This window comes from Ranitomeya variabilis, chromosome 8, assembly GCF_051348905.1.
Source record: "Ranitomeya variabilis isolate aRanVar5 chromosome 8, aRanVar5.hap1, whole genome shotgun sequence".
Taxonomy (NCBI): Eukaryota; Metazoa; Chordata; class Amphibia; order Anura; family Dendrobatidae; genus Ranitomeya; species Ranitomeya variabilis.
In genome coordinates, this window is record NC_135239.1 from 195703355 (window position 1) to 195729850 (window position 26496).

The window sequence follows — 26496 nt, forward strand, 5'->3', positions numbered from 1 at the left end:
CCGTGTATCTATCAGCGTATGAGCATTTACTGTTCTACCAAATTGGAAGTGACATCAGATTTCTCACTTTTGTACTAACGACTGAACACAGAAAATTATGAATATCTGTATAAGTCAATATGAAAATTACCTCTTCAGAGAGGAAGAGGGCATGAACTCTATTGTGCCACCTGATGGAAGCAGCGATCCTACAAGTCACTATCGACCTTTTAACAAGCCTTGCAATATGACTTCGGATAAAAGTCCAATCAGACCATTATATTTGGGTGGAAATCCTCTTTGGGACCAACCGCATGATCATCACTCATAGATGAGCACATAGCGGCGATACCCGTCAGGATCGGGTACGGGGTAATGTCGATATTCTGTGCTGGAGCATTAGGTGCTGTGATCACATCTCAGTCGTGTTCCTGAAATATAACTGTGCTTTTCCCACTTAAAAGATGAAACAATTTAATACATAATCATTCCCCGGTCCCGCACGCTCCATGCCTCGGGGTGATCCTTGACTCTACCCTCTCTGTCAAGCCACATACCCAAGCCCTTGCCTCCTCTTGCCGATTCCAACTCAAAAAGATTTCCCGGATCTGTGCATTCCTTGACCATGAAACCACAAAAACACTAGTACATGCCCTTATCTCCAGCCTCGACTACTGCAACCTCCTGCTCTGTGGCCTCCCCTCTAGCACTCTGGCACCACTCCAATCCATCCTAAACTCTGCTGCCCGATTAATCCATCTGTCTCCCCGTTATTCCCCAGCCTCTCCCCTCTGTCAATCCCTTCACTGGCTTCCTATTGCCCAGAGGCTCTAGTTCAAAACACTAACAATGACATACAAAGCCATTCACAACCTGTCTCCTCCATACATCCGTGACATGGTCTCCTGATACTTACCTACACGCAACCTTCGATCATCTCATGATCTCCTCCTCTACTCCTCTCTTCCTCCCACAACCGCATCCAAGACTTCTCCCGTGCTTCCCCTCTACTCTGGAACTCTCTACCCCAACACATCAGGCTCTCGCCTACTACGGAAACCTTCAAAAGGAACCTGAAGACCCACCTCTTCCGACAAGCCTACAACCTGCAGTGATCCCCTGTCTACTGAACCGCCGCATGACCAACTCTACCCTCTCCTAGTGTATCCTCACCCATCCCCTGTAGACTGTGAGCCCTCGCGGGCAGGGTCCTCTCTCCTTCTGTATTTGTGTATGCCTTGTTTAACTCATGTTTATTGTACTTGTCTATATTTGCCCCGTTCACATGTAAAGCGCCATGGAATAAATGGCGCTATAAAAATGTATAATAATAATAATAATCATCATGGCAGAAGCCACATATGCGCCGACCTCGCCCATCATCAGAGGACTTTACCCTAGCGTGGACCTGTATGGCAAGGTAGTCAATAACTATGTTCATGACCAATGGATTTGGAGTGAAGGAAAAACCAAAATGCGTCGACTGTCCCCGTACAAATGATGCCGGAGGAATGAAGAATACAACATGTTGAATTTCAATACTCAATCCCTCTGATGCCAGAGGCGTCCAACAGAGTCTTACTCCCCTTTTACCATTGAATAAACCAATGAGGTCTTGGGGCGGTACACCCGTTGGGTGAATAAGCAATTATCCGTCAGCTATTGAGGGTGTATGGGCGGCTTCAGCCATTCACAAGGGCATGCAATGTCTGACTTACAGAATTCATACCCTTTTGAAACTAAAAAATCCACAAAGTCCATAAAAAAATGAAAACAATACAAAACACGTTTTACTTTCCATCCCTTTAATATCATCATAAATGACATTGGCAGTAGATTTATCAACCCAGAACACTGATTAGTTGCCATGGATTCCAGCACAGTCTGTACTAAGACATTTCTTCTTTTCTGCTTTGTTTACCTCTATAATACTGTAACTTGGAACAAAACTTTGCAAAAACTCAAGATCCCCCGACGCATTTTGGGCAACAGAAAAATAGAAATGAAATCCAATGCTGGATCCAGTGCATGTGACCCAGATTTCATGTAGGAATCACTGTGGGCGCTATATAAGCGGTATGATAGCAGTAAGTTCTTCTGTTTTACATGAGTCAGGGCCACGACAATAGCCGCATTGTTAACATTTATAGAGAAATCTGCACATTGCCTTTACTTCTATATAACCGATCGATGAGGCTGCAAAGAAGAACTAAAGAAGACTAATGAGGAGATGATTCCCACTATGACGCAAATCAATAATAACGTAATCCAGAAAGAGGTCTTCAACGTGCGTCATCGCCATTATACATATGGAATCAAGATTTTATTACACGTCCATCACCGATGGTTGATTTATAGAGGACTGCAGGCCTCATTATGTAACATGGACATCTCAGAATGAAGGACATTATATTGCAATTTACACACCGGGTAATGGAGTTCAAAGTAAGATGACACGCCCTGCTTTATGCAACTCTCTTGTCAGCTTTGCTGTGTAGTACAGTACAGAATCTCCAGAGTCGTCTCATTATTACTGCAGGATGTGACCAGCAGAGTCATCTCATTATCATTAGAGGATGTAGTTAGAGTCATCTCATTATAATGAAAAAACATGATCCACAGAGTCACCTCATTATCATGAGAAAATGTGATCAGCAGAGTCACCTCATCACTAGAGGATTTGATCAGCAGAGTCACCTCATTATCATTAGAGGATGTGATCAGCAGAGTCATCTCATTATCATTCAAGGACGTGGTCAGCAGAGTTATCTCATTATCATAAGAAAATTTGATCAGCAGAGTCATCTCATCGCTAGAGGATGTGATCAGCAGAGTCACCTCATTATCATTAGGGAATGCAGTCAGCAGAGGCATCTCATTATCATGAAAAAACGTGATCAGCAGAGTCATTTCATTTTGAGAAAAAGTGACCAGCAGAGTTATCTCATTATGAGAATGTGAAGGAACAGATGATTGGCCTCGGGGAGACCAAAACATCCAACACCGCGGAGACACCATCACGTGTTTCTCAACGCAGTGATCCAGAACACTGCCCCCATCCCTTATGGGAAATATGCAAATGCATGTAGGATAGCTGCGGAGACACCATCAAGTGTTTCTCAACGCAGTGATCCAGAACACTGCCCCCATCCCTTATGGGAAATATGCAAATGCATGTAGGATAGCTGCGGAGACATCCACAGACAGCTGTTTTCCTTTATTGGATGCTGCCCTTCTCTTGGTTGTTCCTTCCCAGGGAAAGGTCTCGCTATTCACTGCTTGCGTTGAGAAACACGTGATGGTGTCTCCGCAGCTATCCTACATGCATTTGCATATTTCCCATAAGGGATGGGGGCAGTGTTCTGGATCACTGCATTGAGAAACACGTGATGGTGTCTCCGCGGTGTTGGATGTTTTGGTCTCCCCGAGGCCAATCATCTGTTCCTTCACAGCCTTTTACTAGGCACTGCTCCTAATAGCCAGATTCCTACTCCACACTGATGAGGGGCAAACACCCCGAAACAGCTGTCTGTGGATGGATACCATGCTTGGCATAGGTGGTTTTCCTGTATTGGATGTTTTCCTTTATTGGATGCTGCCCTTCCCTTGGTTGTTCCTTCCCGGGGAAAGGTCTGGCTATTCACTGCTTGCGTTGAGAAACACGTGATGGTGTCTCCGCAGCTATCCTACATGCATCTCATTATGAGAAAACGTCATCAGCAGAGTCACCTCATTACAATGAGAAAACGTCATCAGCAGAGTCATTCATTATCATTAGAGGAGGTGACCAGCAGAGGCATCTCATTATCATTACAGAATGAAGTCAGCAGAGTCATCTCATTGTAATGAGAAATTGTGATCAGCAGAGTCATCTCATCATTAGAGGAAGTGGTCAGCAGAGTCATGTCATTATTATTGAAGGACGTGATCAGCAGTCAACTCATTATCATTAGAGGATGTTGTCAGCAGAGTCATGTCATTATTATTCAAGGACGTGGTCAGCAGAGTCACCTCATTATCATGAGAAAATGTGATCAGCAGAGTCACCTCATCACTAGAGGATTTGATCAGCAGAGTCACCTCATTATTATTAGAGGATGTGATCAGCAAAGTCATCTCATCATCATTAGAGGATGTGGTCAGCAGAGTCATCACATCATTAGAGGATGTGATCAGCAGAGTCATCAGAGTCATCTCATCATTAGAGGGCGTGGTCAACAGTCATGTAATTACTATTCAAGGACGTGGTCAGCAGAGTCATCTCATCATTAGAGGACGTGGTCAGCAGAGTCATCTCATTATCATTAGAGGACGTGGTCAGCAGAGTCATCTCATTATGATTAAAGGATGTGATCAGCAGAGTCATCTCATTATCCTCAGACTATGTGGTCAGCAGAGTCATCTCATTATCATTTGAGGATGTGATCAGCAGAGTCATCTCATTATCATTAGAGGGTGTGGTCAGCAGAGTCACCTCATTATCATTCAAGGATGTGGTCAGCAGAGTCATCTCATCATTCAAGGACGTGGTCAGCAGAGTCGCCTCATTATCATTAGAGTATGTGACCAGCAGAGTCGCCTCATTATCATTAGAGGACACGGTCAGCAGAGTCATCTCATTATCCTCAGACTATGTGGTCAGCAGAGTCGCCTCATTATCATTAGAGTATGTGACCAGCAGAGTCGCCTCATTATCATTAGAGGACACGGTCAGCAGAGTCATCTCATTATCCTCAGAGTATGTGGTCAGCAGAGTCATCTCCTTATATAAGCATTTAATAACAGATGGCAGCCCTGTCTGTTGCTGGAATCCTAGCTAAGGCATGAAAGCACAGAGATTAGGTTCTGTCCGCATCTCCTCCTCTCTGGGGAAGGAGCTGTGCTACATCTATTGTTCCAGCATAATACGTATTATATCATATATAATGGCACACAGTATTCGGGTTATTGGTTTTATGTACAAAACGGGTTATTCCTTCCCCAAAACCAGCAAGATCTATTGGGGTGCTCTCACCATTTTGGTAGGCACTAGGGTCATACAAGAGGTCGAATGAGACCTCACCAGATAGATTTATCTCCACGGCTTGGTCAACAACTTCCTCTTTAGCCTTTCAATGGCTCATCAGCACAAACCCAGGTGACCAATAAACCAACATTTGCATCGGATATCTATAAATCCTTTATAACTCTTTATGGAGACTCCAATAAAAGGGTTGTTTACAGGAATCCCATGTAATCAGCAATGAAGGAAGCCATGAAACGTTGTGCAACCAGCTTGTTAAACCTCATCCTAAAGGAAGACTTCGATTCAATACGTTGGCTTACTGGTTAAGGCTGTTAACCCTAAGCTGGGGGAAGGGGGATATGAAACCAGTGCAACATTTGTAAGGGATTCGTATGTCCTCAAAAAACACTGTTGGTTTAGGAGTGGACCCCGAAGGAAGAAGACGAATGAGGGCACATGATGGTACAATATACATAACATAGAGTCAATGGGACCCAACACAGATGTGCCCGGGTGTAATATTTATCATTTGTCTTCTTTTCCCCCAAGACTGATGTCATTCTGGGACTATCGAGTCAATATAGCGCTACTAAAGCCAAAGCATAAATGAGGGATGACCAGCTGGATACTTTTAATTGCCTAATTAGAAAGGTCATTGTTTTGGCTCTTGTACATTCCAGCTGTTAACGAGGAATTAATTACCAAGAAATTAATTCTTTCCCATTGCACGTGTTACCTTAGTAAAGAATGGACGGAAAGACACAAAGATATGACGTCTACCAGATAACACATTGACAAGTCATCATCACGCACCACAATTAATTACGTCTTTTTAGACGTCACTTATGGGTTTATGAATAATTATGTTAATAGAATTGGGTCTCGTGAATAATTTCCCATGGAGGCGGTAATTCGAAAATAACACAAAGTATATATGTAAAAAAAAAAAAAAGGAAAATAAATAAATAAGTCCGCTTAATAAAATATTAAAAATGTAAACAAAAATAAAAGAAATAATAACTGTTTAACAAAAAAAAAAAGTAGAAGGGGGGAAACTTTATAAAAAGAATGATCTATAGGAGTCAGCCCTCTAATAGATCTAGTGGGGGGTTTATGCAATTAAATAATACCCCAAGGCAAACATATGGGAAGGGTATAGATAGGAGGGGCAGTGCTCAATAGCCCAAAGCAAGACCACTAGAAATAAAATAAAACAAAACAAACAAAGAAAAACAACAATAAATTTACAAAACTATTTGCATATGCCAAGCATGCAAACATAATCAAAGATAAGGGAGGGGAACAAAAACTATCCTCCAAAATATTCCATACGATGGTGGATTATATAGGGTTTTGTTTTTTTCTATAATCCTACGATTTTAAGCCAAGCAAAAACTACGAGGAGTTACAGTATAGAAAGGGGAAAGTGAAATGCCTATTTTACGGGATATCGCATATTTCCAGTGATTTGGAACAGACAGGCGGGCATGAAACGATTTACCCTGCATGTCTGAGATTCTCAGCAGGAGTTCCCGGAGTAACGTTAATATGGACATGGCATCGAGTTTACAGGTTATCTTTTGATCAGAAAATTGGTCCGTGTAATTATTCACATACTGGATGAAATGGTTTCCTTTCATTGTTTTCCTTGAAATGTTCGGAACACATGGGATACATTTCCTTATGTAATGTACCACTTCTAAATCAACTCCTCCTGGGCTTCATCTACAAGGGATTCATTTCATTTTTGGATATTTTTTTTATTTTTGCCAAAGCTACAAATGTGAAAAGAACCAATACTTAAGACTTACATCTTTCTTGAGCAGGATCTGCCATTCTACCACCCATCCTACACACCCTCCTCCAGAATGTGCCCAAACTACAGACCCCTCCAGAATCTGTGAACGCTATAGACTCTTTAAGAATCTTTCCAATCTGTAGACCCCCTACATAAACTAAACAAGCAACACACCTTTCCAGAATCAGCCCATTCTGGAAACACCCTTCAGAATCTGCCCAAGCTACAGAATCCTACAGAATATATCCAATCTATCCAACCTACAGACCCCTATTGTATCTAACCAACCTACAGATTCCTACATAATCTGCCCAATCTACAGATACCCTACATAAACTAAACAAGCTACACAGCCCTCCAAAATCAGCCCCTTCTGGAAACACCCTAAAGAATCTGTCCAAGCTATAAACCACGACAAAAGATATAAAACCTACAGACCTCTCTAGAATCTTCGTAACCTATAGATTCCTTAAAAAATCTTCCCAACCACATGACCCTCTACACAAACTAGACAAGCAACACACCCTGCCAAAGTCTGCCCATCCTGGAAACACCCTACAGAATCTGCCCAAGCAACAGACCCCTATAGAAAATACCAAACCTACAGACTCCTCCAAAATCAGCCCAACCTAGAGACCAGTATATCATGGACTCCTATACCCCACCCTGGACATGCCCCTATCTTCTAAAAGGAGCCTGATATATTCTGGACCTCCATATGCATCCCTACCCCTGTCCCCCTATTTTACCATTTGCTTTGGCAATGCTAACATGTACTTAGTCCTGCCAATAAAGCTCATTTGAATTTGAATTGAGCCACTACATAATATAGGATACCTCTACAGAAGCTACCCAACCTACAGAACCTGACACAATTTGCTCAGCCAAGATATCCCTACATTATCTTCCCAACCTACAAACCCCGACACAGACGTCTACACTATTTGCCCAACCTACAAACCACTAAATCTGCTCAACCTAGAGACCCCGACACAATCATCCCAACCTACAGACCTCAACACAATCTGCCCAATCTACAGACCCCAACACAAATTGCTCAACCAACATATCCCTACACTATCTACCCAACCACCCAACCTACAAACTCCTAAAAAATCTGCCCAACCTACAGACCCCTACACTACATAACCTAGAGACCCTGACACATTCCTCCCAAACTGCAGATCCCTACACAATCTGCTCAACCTACAAACCCCGACACAGGAGCCTACATTATCTGCCAAACCTACAGACACCTAAACAATCTGCTCAACCTAGAGACCCCAACACAATCCTCCCAAACTACAGACCCTAACACAATCTTCCCAACCTACAGATCCCTACTGTATCTGCCCAACCTACAGACCCCTAAACAATATTCTCTACCTAAAGACCCCGACACAATCCTCCCAACCTACAGACCCTAACACAATCTTCCCAACCTTCAGATCTCTACATTATCTGCCCAATCTACAGACCCCTAAACAATCTGCTCAACCTAGAGACCCCGAAACAATCCTCCCAACCTACAGACCCTAACACAATCTTCCCAACCTACAGATCCCTACAAAATCTGCCCAACCTACAGATCCCTACAGTATCTGCCCAACCTACAAACCCCTAAAAAAATCTTCTCTACCTAAAGACCCTGACACAATCTTCCCACCCAATAGACCCCATACACAAACTGTCGAACCTACAGACCCTTACACAATCTGTCCAACCTACAGACCCCATACACAAACTGTCCAACCTACAGACCCTTACACAATCTGCCCAACCTACAGACCCCTACACGATCTGCCCAACCTACAGTCTTCCTACATAAACTGCTTAACCCAACATGAAAATAGCCTACAAAAATCTGCCGAACGTGCAGACCTCTCCCGGAAATCTCCAACCTACTGCCCACTATCGACAGAAATCTCCAGAACCTGCCCAACCTTCAGACCCCACTACATACACATTACTATACTAGACCATAGCTAAGGGACTGGGTCTTGAGTGTCAAAAGGGAGTCACATTTGCTAACTAGGATGAAGTTTTGACTAGTGTCCATAGTGTCAAGTCATTTAATACCGACCCATCTGTGCAAACAAATGGGATACGATTAAGCTCAGTTTACTCTGTTACTAGGAGGCAAACACTGAAGCAATGACACTTATACAGTAAAAAAGAGAGTGCACCTAAGATATAGCTGGGCTGACTTTGTAAGGAACAGCTCTGCTGAGTGGGCTAGTGGCACTGCCAGCTCCTGGCATCAGTGCCCTGGGTATTTTGCCAGTAATAACTACATTCAATTATATCTTCCTCCTCCACCTCTGCCATTGTCTAATGGTGCCCCAGGTATTTTCTATAACTACTAACACCCCTGTTTTGACAGATCCAGCAGTGTTTAGCTTGCAGGATGCGGTAGAGAGTAATGTCAAGTAATCTACAGAGCCGAGTTTGTAATCAGGCACAACATATCATAAAACACCACTTTTACATAGGACTGCAGGTAACATGTTTAATTACTATGATACACAAATGACGCAGCTGTAAAGAAGAAAACACATTCAGCTCTGCTACATCTCTATGTTACAGATGAGGGCAAATCAATGATTAAATCAATAATTATGGTAATGCAAGACTTTTCTTGTTGAAATAGACCTTAGTAACTTTATCGGTTACGGTGTCCTCCCACTGGGAGTAAAAAAAAAAGCCCCTCAATTATAAATGAGAGGAAGCATTTAAATTGATAAAGAAATGATGAATGAGGCACAATGGTGTCTGGACGCCTGAGCCCCAAGTCAAATGGACACGAAATAAATGGAATATGCTAAACTGGAGCTGGCTCTGCGGAGAAGGAGTGCATCTGCTGCGAATAATTATCTTGTCATTATTCTGTCCCATAGAGAAAAGGTAAAGTGGGTCCTGAGGACGGGGCAGGGCGCTGGGCTCCAAACAAAAGCGAAAAAAGATGAATCTCTATGTGGAGCAAGTCACAGTCCACCGCCCCCAGCAAGTCAACTACATCCCCCCTGCAAATAATGGAGCAGCACAAAATACAATCAATGCATCCTTCTGTTGTATAAGCTGACACATTCTCCCAACTCTTCTGTTCTATGCGGAGCTGCCTTCTATCCAGCTTATATCTATCTATCTTATATCTGAAAAGAACATATCTATTACCCAGCTAATCACATCTAGCTCATATTTATCTAACATCTATGTATCATCTATTATTATTATGCTTTGCCTAATATCTATCTACATCAATCTATCTATCTAGGGCATATCTATTAACCTCACTTCTAATATCTAGATCCGATTTATCTAATCTCTACAACCTATCTATCTTGTTTATTTCTAAATTAGTATAACTTAGTAGGGTTACCTGCAGTCCTGTGCCAGTCCACAAACTCAGCTCTGCTACGTCAGTTACAGATAGAGAGCTATACAGAGAGATAGATAATAGATAGATAACAGAGAGCTAGATAATAGATGCATAGATAGATAATAAATAGATAAATAGATAGAATATAGATAATAGATAGATAGAGGATAGATAAATGATAGAGATAATAGATGATAACAGATAGACTATAGAAAACAGATAGATAATAGATAGACAACAGATAGATAATAGATAGATAGATAATAGATAGAAAAAGATTGATAGATACTGTTTGAAATCAATAGATGTACAGCAGATAGCTAGATAAATAGTCATGGGGTAGGGGACAGAAATAGATAGATACGCACTAGATAAATAGATAATGGATGATTGGATGATAGCTAGATAGAGAGATAGATAATAGATAAAAACAGAAAATAGATAGATGATAGATAATAGATAGATAAATAGATGATAGATAAATAGATAGATGATAAATAGATAGATTATAGATAATAGATAATAGATGATCGATAATAGATAGATGATTCTATAGCAGTGTATATTACTCTGTTTTCCAATGTACCCTATAGGTCTATATATAATGCCCATGCCACATCTACTTTGTAAGTGTACAGAAGACAGTAAGTCACAGACAACATAACCCAACTCGGAGTCTGCAGCCATGAAATAAGAAGATGCCACCTACCAGCAGCAGCAGCAGAGTCCAGACCCCAGGCTCCTCAGATCTCCTGCTCCTCACTGACTGTGCTGCCCTCCTCTGCCATGCTCTCCAGCCTCACACACACTTGCCCATCCAGCCTTCTGCTCTGCTGCTCAGCTTGACAAGACATTGGGAGTCACTTGAGCTGAAATGAGCAGTGAGCAGCTTTGTCAAAGCCCTTTAGAGCAGAGGCACACATCAAGCAGCAGGCTGCTGGCGGAGAAGAAGTCTACTGTGCAAGCCATCAGCAGGACAAGTGTGATTCCTGCCCTTTCTGGCTGGGTCTTTAAGAAGAACTCCCCCCTTCTTCCCAAACCTTCTTTTCTCTCCCAGCAGGATAAGATCCAGTGCACACAAGGGGGTCTCAGGGTCCCTTTTCTTCTATGTCAGTGACCCTTTGTAGTAGCAGCAATGTTATGTCCAATTTGCTCTGTAAGATCTTGTAAAGGCAATGCTCAGCCCTATGGAGAGTAATTGGCAGCTTCTCTCCCTGTGGCAGAATGTGCGCTGGTTGCAGAGCTGCCTCTGCTGAATGCTAATGCTGCAGTGATGTCAGCAGCAAGCCCCAGTCTGCCCTGGGACCCTACCACTGGTCACTGGCTGCCTCCCATCATCCACTCACATAGAAACCCACCTCCCCTAACAGATCAATAACCCCTCGGGGTGTTTAGCCCAAACACGACCCATTTAGTCCTGGTGCTAAACATCTGGCGACGATACAATAATTAAGAGGAAAACTATAAAACGCTGCGCTTTTTTTTTTTCAACAAATCTAGTTGGTCGACGACCAAACAAGAACACATTTTCCGTATTATGTTACCGCTTTGTATCCAGCATCTGTTTTATGTTGCTTTTTTATCTTAAGAGGACGTGGGTTATTTGAGGCAGCCTTTAGATTACGGGGGTTGAAGGATGGACACAGAAAAGATCCTCAAAAGTCCTTTAGATTTTTTTTTTTAGATATTTTTAATAGATGAAAATGGAAACGATTGGATCTATTGATTAAAAAAATAATATCTATATATTATAATATCTATACTGAAAAACTCCTCCAATTCTCGCTGTTCCACTGATTCTGGAATAGTTTTTCTTTTTCTTCTGCGCCCCTCCGTTCCAAAGTTATACCCCCTGGTAATAATGGTACAAATTGTCTCTTCAACGTCTCTCTTTTTCCCCCTCTGATACCCACCAATCAAAATAAAGCCACACCCACAATGAAGTTCTGTGGTACACGCCCAGTCAGCTGAAGGGGGGAAATTTGCACTATTATTACAAGGGGTATAACTTTGGAACGGAGGCGTCCAGAACGAAAAGAAAAACTGTTCCAGAATCAGTGGAGGACAGGCAATTGGAGGACATACTCGGTATAAACTAAAAAAAAAATGAGTGAAAGGTTCTCTTTAAGAGGGTAGCTGAATTTAAAAAACACCCTTTCCACAGCCCTACTAGGACATTCTGAGTTAGGGCTCATGCTGATGTTCGATCCCCACATACGAGTGCTATCCGTGCTTCATTCACATGTCAGTGATCTTTCGCACAGGGCTGTGGAGTCGGAGTCATGGAGTTGGAGCACATTTTGGTGGAGTTTGAGTCGGAGTCATGGAAATTGAGGAGTCGAAGTCGGAGGTTTGGCTTACCGACTCCACGGCCCTGGCAGGGCTGTGGAGTCGGAGTCGTGGAGCCAGAGTCGGAGTCCACTGTGGTGGAGTCGGTGTCATGGAAATTGAGGAGTCGGAGTTAGAGGTGGAGGTTTGGCTTACCGATTCCACATGCGGTCCACAGAAAATCGGGGAGACATGTCCCATTTTGATTTGAGGGTTGGATTAAAATTGGCTATGCAAGTTTATGGGTCCTTGGAAAAATTGGACAGCACTCAGATGCCTCCCGAGTGCAGTCTAATTTTCATGGACTATCACACAGGAGAAAAGGGAGAAACTTTATTTTTTTAATTCCACGTACAAGAAAAATTCAGTACACTCTGATCAAAATAATGTGAGAAAAACGGACGCCTGAGTGAGGCCTTAAAGAGGTTTTCCCCAAATCAGAGGTTCTCGTTCGGAGAAATTTTCTGCCTAGGGTCAACTTGTAACAGCTTTTTCCAGCAGTCCCACTGCCAATGAACAGAGATCATTGTGATCGGCTTTCTCCAACAGTCCCATAGACAATGAATGGAGCTGAAGTTGAACATGTACACCCCTACTCCATTCAAGACGTGGCTTCCAGAGCCTTTTACTGCTGATCAATGTGGGTCCCAGCAATCAGAAAGTTATCCCCTTCCCAGACAGAAAAGGGCCCATTTGCAAGAACAATAAATTGACACTTTGCAGCCCAAAAGTTCATCATAATGCACAATTCCACCTGCTTTGGGGCTGGAAATGGTCCCCATTACCTCTTGGACCCCTGGTTGCACCAATGATATGTCCGCCCTTGCCCCTATCCTATGAATAGAGAATAAAGTGAGATATTGTGAAAACCCTTTTAATGGAAAGGGTCTATTATTTATTCCCCTTTCTACTAATCACAGGGAAAAAAAATCAGCTACAAGTGTCTCCATTTTTGGAGGACTCAGCATGAGTCAACATGTAATACTTAATTTCCCCTCTGGAGGCACTGCAGAGTATGTTGCCTTTTTGTTTTGCAGAGTTGATCACTGGGGATCTCAGGAACAAGAAAAGAAGTAGATTCAACCAATAAAAATACTTTTTAAGATTTGGACAGTCCCTTAAACTAATTTCTGTAAATTTGGGGCAAAGGTGGTCATCATAGTATTGATATGGCCACTATAACCCAAGGGTGGTTGGTAAGGTAATACAGGCGTCTATGGTCTTGCATTAATAATGTGGTTGGTATGATAACAGAATCATTTATAACATGGAACAGATGGGAAGTCATGACGTTTGCCTAATACTAGATTTTTGGCTATAGATTTCCCGTATACGACTGGAGATTTATTTATTTTTTTAAATCAGGGAATATAAAAGTTCTAACAATTCCAAAAATATTAGACCCATTCATCTAATCAGGGTCATACATCTGTGCCTATGACCTACTTTTGTTGTTCGGCGGTTCTCATTTTCAGAAATGTGGCCGAGGGTATGAAGGACAATGGGAATTCCTAGTGGTACGCCAGCTGTTTTGAGGCAAGGTCTCATCTAATGGCGGTTTGTCTTGGCTTAAGCGTAAGAGGAATTCTGCCAAACCTGAATTTTTAATATACCATAATCAAAAGCAGTTATTATACTGCACACTGTGCAATAAACCTCACAGCGAGCATTCGGGTTTCTCAGCAGAACGAAAAAAATAAAAATTGTTTTACGCGAGTGAAACACTGCCCCTAGTGGCCACATTGAGTACAATTCAAATTGCAAAAACACTGCCACTAATGGCTTTCACCGACAGAAGCGCTGCCCCTAGTGGCTGCACGAGGCCCAATTTAATTAGCAGAAACGCTGCCCCAAGTGGCCAAATTAAAATTACCCCCTAGTGATCATTTTATGACTTACCCAGATGCTGCTCGCTAGAATTTCTGCAACCTCACATATTATTTACCACTGATCCTTTCTTTGCAATGTTCTTTACTTGTAGCAGTCTGATGGGCTACTGCTGAGAAATCAAGCTTCTAAGTCACACGCAAATTAGCCTGGAAGTGCATAAGGGGTGTGTCAGTACACCTGGATAGAATAGACACGCCCACAATGCACTGCCAGACAAATTTGAAGGTCGTTTCACATTGGACTACACCTATCTGATGTACATGACTTTATGGGGCAGGAATCTGCAACTGGTGGCTCTCGAGCTGTCGGGAAACTATAACTCCCAGCATTTCCTGGTAGCTTGTGGCTGTAAGAGCATGCTGAGCGCAGGAGGTTGACAGCTGGAAACTACAGATCACTTTTTTTTTTTTTTAGAGGGAAAAGTTAACAAAGTTTAATTTTTCAATTGGGGTTCCTGTTCCTGTTTGGATTGAGAAAGGACTTAATTAAGAAAAATAACAAAAGATTGAGAATGTGAATGTGGCTCGTTTAAAGAGAAAAAATATCAACAAATGACCTATTGCTTAAATAAACTTTTTGCGTTACGCGAATTTTTTTATTTGCCATTTTATTTTTCATGTCACAATCTGTATTAAAAATAATTATAGAACTCTTGCCGTTTTCACACTGGCCATTAATGACTTTTTTTTTGGGCTCTAATTTCCGGTTTCAGGAAACAACACATGCACAAAAGCCACAAAGAATAGAGTCTGAATGCACATTTGCCACAATGAACAGACTCTGATATTTTGAATGGAGGCAACTAATGAGTGTGTGCAATGGTCTTTGTAACGGGAAGGGGAGTAGGATCAGCTTTGACCAGTGACGTAACTTGAAGTTCATTGGTCTAAATACATAATCTTCAAGAGATCACCCAACTGTCATGGGTCCTTTATATTTCTGGCCTTCTCATAAGGACATTTCGGACATCTCTTGTCTCCAGGATCATACAGAGAGAGCAATCACTGGAGAAGGATCAAGGCGAAGAGGAAGACCAGCAACCTGATGGCTTGATACTATCAGGATAACAATGGAGAAGACCCTGGTGGACCTATCTAGGTTTGTACAAGATCAATCTTCCTACAGAACGTTCATCCATCAAGCCGCCATGGCTCGAGATGGAGCCGAAGGCCGTTAAAAAATTAAAAAAAAGGTTCCAGGGCCAAAGTGAAGCGGCGACCCCTGCACCCTCTTTACATCTCTGGCTGTGTGATTGGTGGATCCTGTGCATTGAAGTGTTACCTGTCATTGTAATCCCGCCTTTAGTGATAGCAAGCCCTGCTGAAAACCCTTCCTGAAGGGACAGGGAGAAAAAAAAAACTGCAACTTTTTATTTATTTTATTTTTAGATACATACAACACAAAAAAAACAGATTTAAACAATCGGTCATTTTCTGATGATAGCTTCCCTTTAAAAATCACCAAATTGTAACCCTGCCTCTGATGATAAGGAAACTGCTGAAAACGGTTTAAAACAAAAGAGTAGAAATTGCAAGATTACCAATTTTTTTTTAAATAAAAATCGTGATATGAAAGAAACAAAACTCATTACCACATTTTTAATAAAAATACATGTAACATAAAACCTTATTTAAACATCGGGTCATTTTTATGATAGCATTAGCTTCTCTTTAAGAGGACTACGAGCAGAAAAGTTCTGTAACTGAGTAATGGGAAAAAAAAATATGGGAAAAAAAACAACAACTTTGTTTCTATTCGTTGCCTTTGGGTGAGCTGGAAGTTTTCCATACGATTGTATGGTAAACCACGAAACGTGTCGACGCAAGACAGAGTAGATCTACGACATTATGTATTCTTGTGTTATGAAATCCATGACCTTCTGTTTCTGCTTCTCGTCCGCAACGTCGAGAATTCGAGGCTTCAGAAACGCAACAGAGCTAAATAATTCATCTGGTTCAATAAAGTTTAGAGCGGATGACTATCGCAGCGGGGGGGGGGGGGGGGGTTTGACGACCGGGGTGTAGGATTTATTCTCTGCGCAGACGTATAAAGTATATATAAAAAAAAAAATATATTACCATTGACGGAGATACATATATACACAAACAGTGTAAAACAGATCAGTAACAGTTCTGCCCAAACATAATAAACACATAAAAGGTCGATGAGATAAGAAATCATCAACCTTAATTAAGTTCAATGGAATATGGGTGTGTAGGTTTGAGTGAAATTTTACACACTCCCTAGGCATAAGATAACTTTTACAAGCTTGTCACACCTTTGAAGACATTAGCGCACACACCCAATCACATTTAATTGCTGCATGACATGGCTTTTCTGCTTTGCAAAACTAGCTGCTCGTTTCGCACCAGGCCTATAGTAAAAGGAGGCTCCTGCCCAAAACGAGAGCTGACCAATGATCAAAACAAATCGTTCAGTTCTGCCTCCCTTTTTTTATAAGGGGGGGATACAATTTGCATATTGTCAGCAGCATATGCCATATGTGCAATTTAAAAAGATGTAATCAGATGACGGACTTCCATCAACTGATCGCTGCCAGGTACTGTACTCTGGCAGTCCCATAGACAATGGATGGAGCAAAGGTTGAGCATGCGCACCATTTAAGATGAAGCTAGGCAGAGCCCGCTTCCAGGGTTGCAGACCCCAGATTTTGGGATTGTAGGAAACAATTTAATAAAATATCTTATTATATATATATTTTTTTTGTACGAGAGTAAACTAATTTATTACGAGGTTTATGTCTGCCAACCCGTGTGCCAGAAAACGATGTAGATTTGTGTTCTATTTTACGACTTTTTCTACAGTAAATTTGTCCCTTGTACGTCGGCAGTGGAGGAGAAACCTGAAGTCCCATGCACACGTTGCTTACTTGTGACTCGCCGATCTAAATCTGCAGCATGTCGATTGTCAACGTTTTTGCTGCAGGTTTCACCATTACTAAAGAGTGGGGCAAAACCTTCCCTAAAAAAGCAAAAAACGCACAAACACTCGTTTTTGCAGCTGCGTTTTTACTGCCAAGAGATGCAGAAATTTTCGGCACCAAATACTTAACGTGCGCGCATACCTTTAAAAGGATTGTCCCACAAATAAAGTTGATTTTAATCAATAGATCTTGGAATAATAATATTTTCTACAATTGGATGCGTTTAAAAAAAATGTTCCTGTGCCGAGATAATCTTATAAATGTGCCCCTGCTGTGTACTGTGTAATGTCTGTGTCTGACCTTGCCGGAACATGGTCTGATCATACCACAGCTCCTGGGCAGGAGAGGAAACAAAAGAGTATACAGACATTAATGTAGGGGGATCGCAAATATATATATTTTTTTTTTTGGTAAAACATTTTTTAAAAACAGGCAGGGAAATGCTTTAGCTCACAAAAAGAATCAGCTGGGATCCCGTGCTGTAATATCTGTATACTCTTGTGTCCCCCCCCCCTATGCAGGAGATGTGGTATGATCAGACCATGTACGGTCAGACACAGACATTACACAGCAGGGGCACATTTATAAGATTATCTCAGCACAGGAACATTTTTTTTAAACACATCCAATTGTGGAAAGTATTAGTATTCCAAGATTTATTGATTCACATCAACTTTAAAATTAACTTTGTTCATGGAAAAATCCCTTTAAGTACAGATAAAAGCTATGAGATTTAAGAAATCCTAGGCGGTGCAGCTTTTTTTTTTTTCCGAAGACTGAATTGGAGAACTGCAGCGTTTTTGAAAATTTGCAGCATGTCGATTCTTTCAGCGTTTTTGCAGCGTATTGTTACCCATTAAAAGTAATGAGAAGCTGCAAAAAAATAACATTTGTGCTGTCTTTTTTTTTTTGCAGCGTTTTTGGTGATTAGAACTAACTTTATTAACACGTTCTGTAGACAAATCATATGTCTAAACCGCAGAAAGTAGATGTTTTATACACAGTGTTTTGGCTGCAGAAATTAGAATGCTAAAAATGTCACATGTGAACAAAGCCTTACTTTAAGATGGCTGAAGTCATGCGATAGCGATAGCTGACAGTTGTTGGCCTAGTTAGTAAACAGCTATGAGACCAAATTCCCCATGTAACCTCTATCAATTCCCCTAAGAACATACATATTTGACTTCACACATACATGAAAATTGCAACAGAAAAAGGGATAAGCGACTGCCCAACAGCTCTGGTTCCACTTATCTCCAGGAAACACAAACAACTCCAGAGGTTTTACCCAATGTGTTTGATCTTGAATTCCACTGAAACTAGCAAAACCTTTAATGTCCATGACCAGATTTAGGTGACCTGAGGGTCCCTTGCTGCTTTGTGTCCCACCACGTATGGCAGGGCTAGGGCTATTTACACACAAGGGTGCAAGAAAATTGCTAGTTGTAGTTTTGGGTCAATAATTATCACCCCAGATCCTCCTAAGTTTGGTTGAAATCATCATGGAGCAATTTCCCCCTCTGATGTCTTCTTGATGTCTTTTTCTTGGGACCCCCATGGTGACACGAAGGACAAACATACTATATATCATCACCTGCTGTTTTTGGTCAGGGGAGCAGCAATAAACATGGGATTATGGAAAGGGCGAGTACTATTTACTACGTGTCCTCTTAAGGAGTCATAAATACCGGCAGAGTAAACTATGCTGATGATACAAGGACATCATGGACATTGCTGAAATCTCTATCCTTGATCTGGAAAATGATAACAGCTACATGGATCTGATGTGCAGACCTCCTGGAATAGGGAAAGCCTACCGGATAACTCTTTCTCTCCGGCTGCCAGCTAAGCCCCTTAGAAACCCAGAAGCAATAGTTTTTGGAAGATTTCCGAAATAAAAGAGGTCTCAAAAGGAGAAATGAAAATTTCTGGTGGTGTGTTGAATATACTCACAGACAACCACTCAAAAAGTTGGCAAGTATACCTAAAGGGGTGTCTTTGGATGAAAGCCTCAATCCATAAGTTCCTTGACGGTATCATTGATTGGGACTTGTCTACTTGCAAATGCCCCCCTGATACATACGAGGAAAAATGATCCCACTCTGGAAGACCTGGCATGTCCACATGTTACATGGATAGCCATTCATTTAAATGATCACCAATCTTCATATCATCAATTTTAGCCAGTTGTTGGGGTCGATAGAACCCAAATTGGTGGAAACCAATTTTAAAAATGCCTTGGTGAGACCATATCTTTAAATGGCTTAAACTTGGAACTTTGAATTTAGAAGGTGTTTGGACTTGGACCATTACCAATGGCCACAAGGAGGATCCACTGGTGCTTTGGCTTCGGCCAAGTTCCTTCTCTTAGGGAGTTTTGTACCATTTCGCAAGATACCATGAGATCTCATTATGTTCTTGCGTTGGGCATCTAAGGAATTCTCCTCGATGGCATTAACCTCCCTGTTTTCAATGGTGCCTGTGACTGGGAAACGGTGACACATACAGAATAAAAGTAGAGATGCAGTAGAATTATGGGACACGTGGAAAATGAACTCATGGGGACGATTGACAAGTCTTCTTTAGTGGTCCCAAAAGAGATGGCAACTTTAAATGGAAGATGCTCCAGAACTTATAAAGTAAAGCCCCATACAAACGAGACTAATGTTGGCTGACATCCGCCAACAGATGGGTTCGGACGAAAGTCTAAACTGTATGGGAGCCCAAGACAATTTATTATCAGGGAAATATCCATCTAGCATGTCCAACTTTGGAATGTAGATCATATTGTCTCTTGGAAACAAGATGCCGTCAGATATGTCTGGCGACGGCTCTCGGCTTAACAAGCTTTCCTGTTTATGGGACAGACGGCCGCTATGGCTGGAGGCCAGACGATAGTCCAAACCATCACTGGGCTGACAGGCATCTAATGTGTATGGTGGACTCAGAATTTCATCCTCCTTGGAAAGATATCATCCTAGTCTGGTTCCCACCACTTATTGGTCTCCAGCTGTGATCTTCTGTTTCACATGGTGATTGCACAACCTGGACAAGACAAATAGCTGATATCTTGTGCACCACACAGGAAAGTCTGTTGCATGACACACCAACTAAATATGTTAACCCTTCAAAAGTCAAACCACCACTAATAGGAAAACTCAATGCAGACCAAGCAAAATATGCAACTAGAAGCAGCTCTGCCGGCCATAGAAGCCTAAGTTCAGAGTCTCCGGTGTAAAGAGATGAATGTTTGCAGAGGCAGACTCTTATCAGATAATATTATCAGCACCACATCTTGTTATCAGGAAGGTGGAGATAGAGGAGACTGAAAGACCTGGCAGGACCTTTGATTTGTAGCAAATTGTGCAAGTCAGTGGGGAAATATAGAGAGAGCACATTGGTTACTGGGCTCAACACTCAGAAGTAATAGCCAGGATCCTCTTCTGTTATTGACTGGCTTATCTAGGCTTCCGTGGTATGAACAATGCACACAAATGACTTCAGTCTGACCTTCAGTCCCCTTTGACCTTTGCGTCATATCTTTGGAACGTCCAGAATATTTGCGCTGGCCACAGACATAGACAGGGAAATTTTATATAGAACCTCTAGTGGAGAATATCTGCATAATTACAGCGTTCAATGAAGCAAACTGTAAGGAGTTGGAAAAAGGGAACATTGCCACAGTTAATGCATAACAAGATGTCTGCAAGTCAGCGTTGTCATCAACTAGGCAAAGATTGTAGGAAAATAAAAAGTAGAAAGGATTGCACAAGCAGGAACTGCATAACGAAGTGCCTGACTCCTGAGGGGGAAGAGATTGCAGGAGACACCAGGTCAGGTGACCGCTGTGATGCAGTTAATAATTATAAAAGGCCCAGGTGGTCAGTGAAGGGGAGGAGTTGGTGCCTGAACCCGTAGCTGGATGGCCGCCAAATCAATTTACTAGACCCGAGTGAAGAGTTGAGTGACCAGACCCGAGTGAAGAATCGAGTAACCAGAATCTGGGGCAAGTGACCAGAGCTGAGTATTATGTCCAATTTGGCTTTTTTCTTTTGTTGTTCCAGTAGACACAAAGGAAATAAATATGTGTATAACAAAACATATGTGATTGCAATAATTTTCTGGGAGAAATACTTCATTTTCTGGAAAAAATTCAAGGATGCCAGTACTTTCAGCCATGACTCTATATCACAGGAGACATGGGGCTGTAGGACAGACATCACAGGAGACATGGGGCTGTAGGACAGACATCACAGGAGACATGGGGCTGTAGGACAGACATCACAGGAGACATGGGGCTGTAGGACAGACATCACAGGAGACATGGTACTGTAGTACAGACATCACAGGAGACATGGGGCTGTAGTACAGACATCACAGGAGACATGGTACTGTAGTACAGACATCACAGGAGACATGGGGCTGTAGTACAGACATCACAGGAGACATGGGGCTGTGCTACAGATATCACAGGAGACATGGGGCTGTAGGACAGACATCACAGGAGACATGGGGCTGTAGGACAGACATCACAGGAGACATGGGGCTGTAGGACAGACATCACAGGAGACATGGTACTGTAGTACAGACATCACAGGAGACATGGGGCTGTAGTACAGACATCACAGGAGACATGGGGCTGTAGTACAGACATCACAGGAGACATGGGGCTGTAGGACAGACATCACAGGAGACATGGGGCTGTAGGACAGACATCACAGGAGACATGGGGCTGTAGGACAGACATCACAGGAGACATGGGGCTGTGCTACAGACATCACAGGAGACATGGGGCTGTAGTACAGACATCACAGGAGACATGGGGCTGTAGGACAGACATCACAGGAGACATGGGGCTGTAGGACAGACATCACAGGAGACATGGTACTGTAGTACAGACATCACAGGAGACATGGGGCTGTAGTACAGACATCACAGGAGACATGGTACTGTAGTACAGACATCACAGGAGACATGGGGCTGTAGTACAGACATCACAGGAGACATGGGGCTGTAGGACAGACATCACAGGAGACATGGGGCTGTAGGACAGACATCACAGGAGACATGGGGCTGTAGGACAGACATCACAGGAGACATGGGGCTGTAGGACAGACATCACAGGAGACATGGGGCTGTAGGACAGACATCACAGGAGACATGGGGCTGTAGGACAGACATCACAGGAGACATGGGGCTGTAGGACAGACATCACAGGAGACATGGGGCTGTAGGACAGACATCACAGGAGACATGGGGCTGTAGGACAGACATCACAGGAGACATGGGGCTGTAGGACAGACATCACAGGAGACATGGTACTGTAGTACAGACATCACAGGAGACATGGGGCTGTAGTACAGACATCACAGGAGACATGGGGCTGTAGGACAGACATCACAGGAGACATGGGGCTGTAGGACAGACATCACCGGAGACATGGGGCTGTAGTACAGACATCACAGGAGACATGGGGCTGTAGTACAGACATCACCGGAGACATGGGGCTGTAGTATAGACATCACAGGAGACATGGGGCTGTAGTACAGACATCACCGGAGACATGGTACTGTAGTACAGACATCACAGGAGACATGGTACTGTAGTACAGACATCACAGGAGACATGGGGCTGTAGTACAGACATCACAGGAGACATGGGGCTGTAGTACAGACATCACAGGAGACATGGGGCTGTAGCACAGACATCACAGGAGACATGGGGCTGTAGTACAGACATCACAGGAGACATGGGGCTGTAGGACAGACATCACAGGAGACATGGGGCTGTAGGACAGACATCACAGGAGACATGGGGCTGTAGTATAGACATCACAGGAGACATGGGGCTGTAGTACAGACATCACAGAAGACATGGGGCTGTAGGACAGACATCACAGGAGACATGGGGCTGTAGTACAGACATCACAGAAGTACAGACATCACAGAAAACATGGGGCTGTAGGACAGACATCACAGGAGACATGGGGCTGTGCTACAGACATCACAGGAGACATGGGGCTGTAGTACAGACATCACAGGAGACATGGGGCTGTGCTACAGACATCACAGGAGACATGGGGCTGTAGTACAGACATCACAGGAGACATGGGGCTGTGCTACAGACATCACAGGAGACATGGGGCTGTAGTACAGACATCACAGGAGACATGGGGCTGTAGTACAGACATCACAGGAGACATGGGGCTGTAGGACAGACATCACAGAAGTACAGACATCACAGAAAACATGGGGCTGTAGTACAGACATCACAGGAGACATGGGGCTGTAGTACAGACATCACAGGAGACATGGGGCTGTGCTACAGACCTCATTCATTACATGCACCGCAGTGCTCAGTAGCTAGAGCTGTGTGCGCAAGCTCACATAGTAAGAAGAAATTAAAGCCTGTTTGGTTCAGTAGGCCCTTGCAAGGCGTGGATGTCATATGGATCCTAAAGTGTCGCCTTATTACGTCCTTCTGAAATGGCAATGCCCCCCGAAGAAGCCCACAACCCGAAACGCGCGTCGGGGCAACGGCTGCAAACGGCTAGTCAAGGGTAAGATAGAGAAAGTTTATTAGTATTTTCATCTGCACGATTATTGGCACACGTTAGAGATTTTCCATGGATAATGAAGAGACTTGACCGCATCCACATAGGATGGTATTCATCTGTTTTGGTTATACAGATAAGCAGCGGTCTCTGGACCTAATTGGGCTCAGGCTCAGATATAACTAATGCCATTTTTCTGATGCATGTTTTTGAGTGACATGTTAAACCTGTAGTGCATCACTTTTTTTCTTGTTTCCTCCCCATGTACACTTGTCCTTTGTATAAAATTCAGGGTCATTGTTACCCGAAGTTTTATTCTTGTGTGAGATAATAAAATTTATTTTTTGATTATTTATAAAACACAGTATCGCTATGTTTAATTCTTGAGTAATTGAGCTCCATTTTTGTGTAGGTTTATATGAAATGGCAATGTTGTTGGATTCCCAGTGCTGAACACAATGCAATAAGAATTCATCTCCTTTTGTCATTTTTTTTTTTTTTTTCTAAAAGATAAGAAGGACACCTTTTAAATGTGGGCGTATAAAGGCTCTTTGTATGCACTGATGATGGGAGGCTGCCGAATATATTCAGCTCCATGCCCGGCACCAAGGACGCAGCTATAAATAGAAGTTATTTCTATGTGAAAAGAATCTTACATGCATAGTCAAACTTTGTAAACCAGTGACAGAATATAAATTATGCTTTTTTTCATTAAGTATTGGACAGACAGGTCCGTGCTAAGGGATTCCAAAAATACTAATTGCTAAAGAAAGAATATATATATATATATATATATATATATATATATATATATATATATATATATATATATATTTATTTTACAAGGCATGTTATATATATTATATGTATTTTCATATATTTATTTTATACAAATATATACAGTATTTATTTTATATACATATGTATATTTATTGTGAATCTATTTTTTTTCTAAAAAAAATACAATTACTATTCAAGATAGTTAATGACGAAAGGCTTATTCAGTTGACAACTGTTCTTGAATGTTTTTTTTTTTAAACCACCATAGGCTTTCTGCTAAAATAATAATAAATAAGTAGCAGACAACCCCTTTAAAGTAGCATTTCCTAAAATGTACATGGTATGTTTACATATTGTGAACTAATCTGTCACATGAAGCCATGTTCAAAAGAAAAAAAAAAGAAAAATCAGGGCATTAAAAAAAAAAAATTAAAAAATTCAGTTTACCAATAATGTAACCGCATCGCTGTCAATCGTTCCTTCTGGGACCATGGGGGCAATGCAATATTAACAGAACGGTTACAAGTCAGTCTATGATAGAAACCTTTCATAAACCCAGGGATGAAGAGTTGGATATTTCTCTCTGAGGAGCTGTAAAGCAAAGGTGCCGATCAATCAAAAAACAAAAGAAGTCCCCATGGGGAATAAAGCAAAAATAAAAAAATAAAAAATCAATATATGCTGCCATTGGGCTATCCACTTATCTGCTTCATTCTTATACATCCTCATACACAGCAGTCCTGTGATCTAGGATTAGCAGATAATACAAAGACGTCTAAGAAAAGCTAAAAATCGACACGAAGGATGGCTGATGAGGTCGACAAATTCATTTTAATGGGCCCATCCATCCCTAGGGCGTTTATCCGGAGAGGCAAATTGCAACCTTATATAAATGCAGTAGTGGGACCAATTAAATAAAAAAAGGGTGATATCTACTAAATTCCGGGTTTGGTGAAACTCCGTTTTGGCTACTGAAGATCGTTGTGAGCCGGTTCTCGATTATTCACAGTCCCCCTCCCTTTTAGGATCCTGCAGCAGTTCACAAAGTACTGAATAGGTATGATTCATGCCACATTATCATTCTCTGAAGCCTCATAGATGTAGCATCGGAATGAGCGGAGTGGCGCACTGCTGCTTTACATTTGCATTTCTCTCTTTTTACAAAAAGAATTGTATGTGGCTGGAAAAAAAACATGGAAATTGCAATGTTACAACGTGACTAGTGATGAGAGAACGTGCTGGGATAAGGTGTTATCTGAGCATGCTTGAGCGCTAACCGAGTGTCTTCGGTGTGCTCAAAAAATATGTTCGAGCCCCCGCTGTAAAGACACACACACACACAATGTGTGTCTTTTAATGGATCTTATGCAAATTGTTGCTTCAGAGAGGAAGAGAACTAGAACTCTAGTGCCACCTATTGGAAGTAGCCATCCTACAAGTCAATGTCAACCCTGTAACGAGCCTTGTCACAACCAAACCAGATCTCCACTTTGCACTGGCAAGGCTCGTTAAAGGGTCGATATTGACTTGTAGGATGGCTACTTCCAATAGGTGGCACTAGAGTTCTAGTTCTCTTCCTCTCTGAAGAGACAATTTGCATAATTAGCATATTTCCCAGAGGAGCATTGCGGCTTTAAGTCTCCTCATCTCGGCATGCTTAGCATGTCAATCTCCGCAAGGAGAAACAATACTTCTTGGATTTCAATGGAATGCATGGACACCGCAGTGCTCGAGGAAAAGCGGAGCAGGACCTGGCAGATCACGTGACGGCCGGGAAAGCGCTGGGGGGGCGGAGCCAAGCTCCGAGAACGGATGAGAGCCGACAGTAAGGTGAACACTG

General features: G+C 42.3%; 1 protein-coding gene across 2 annotated transcripts in view; it reads right to left on the reverse strand.

Moving 5' to 3' along the window:
• The window catches only part of PRICKLE2 (prickle planar cell polarity protein 2), a 237852-nt gene that overhangs the window by 70792 nt on the left and 140564 nt on the right, over positions 1–26496 (reverse strand). The window contains exon 1 of one of the 2 annotated variants that reach the window (XM_077275938.1): positions 10871–11425. The exons of the other annotated variant lie outside the window; for it this stretch is intronic. The gene's annotated coding sequence lies outside the window, so the exon portion shown is untranslated. Of the gene's footprint in view, positions 1–10870; positions 11426–26496 lie in introns of those variants that run through there. 2 annotated transcript variants of the gene reach the window in all.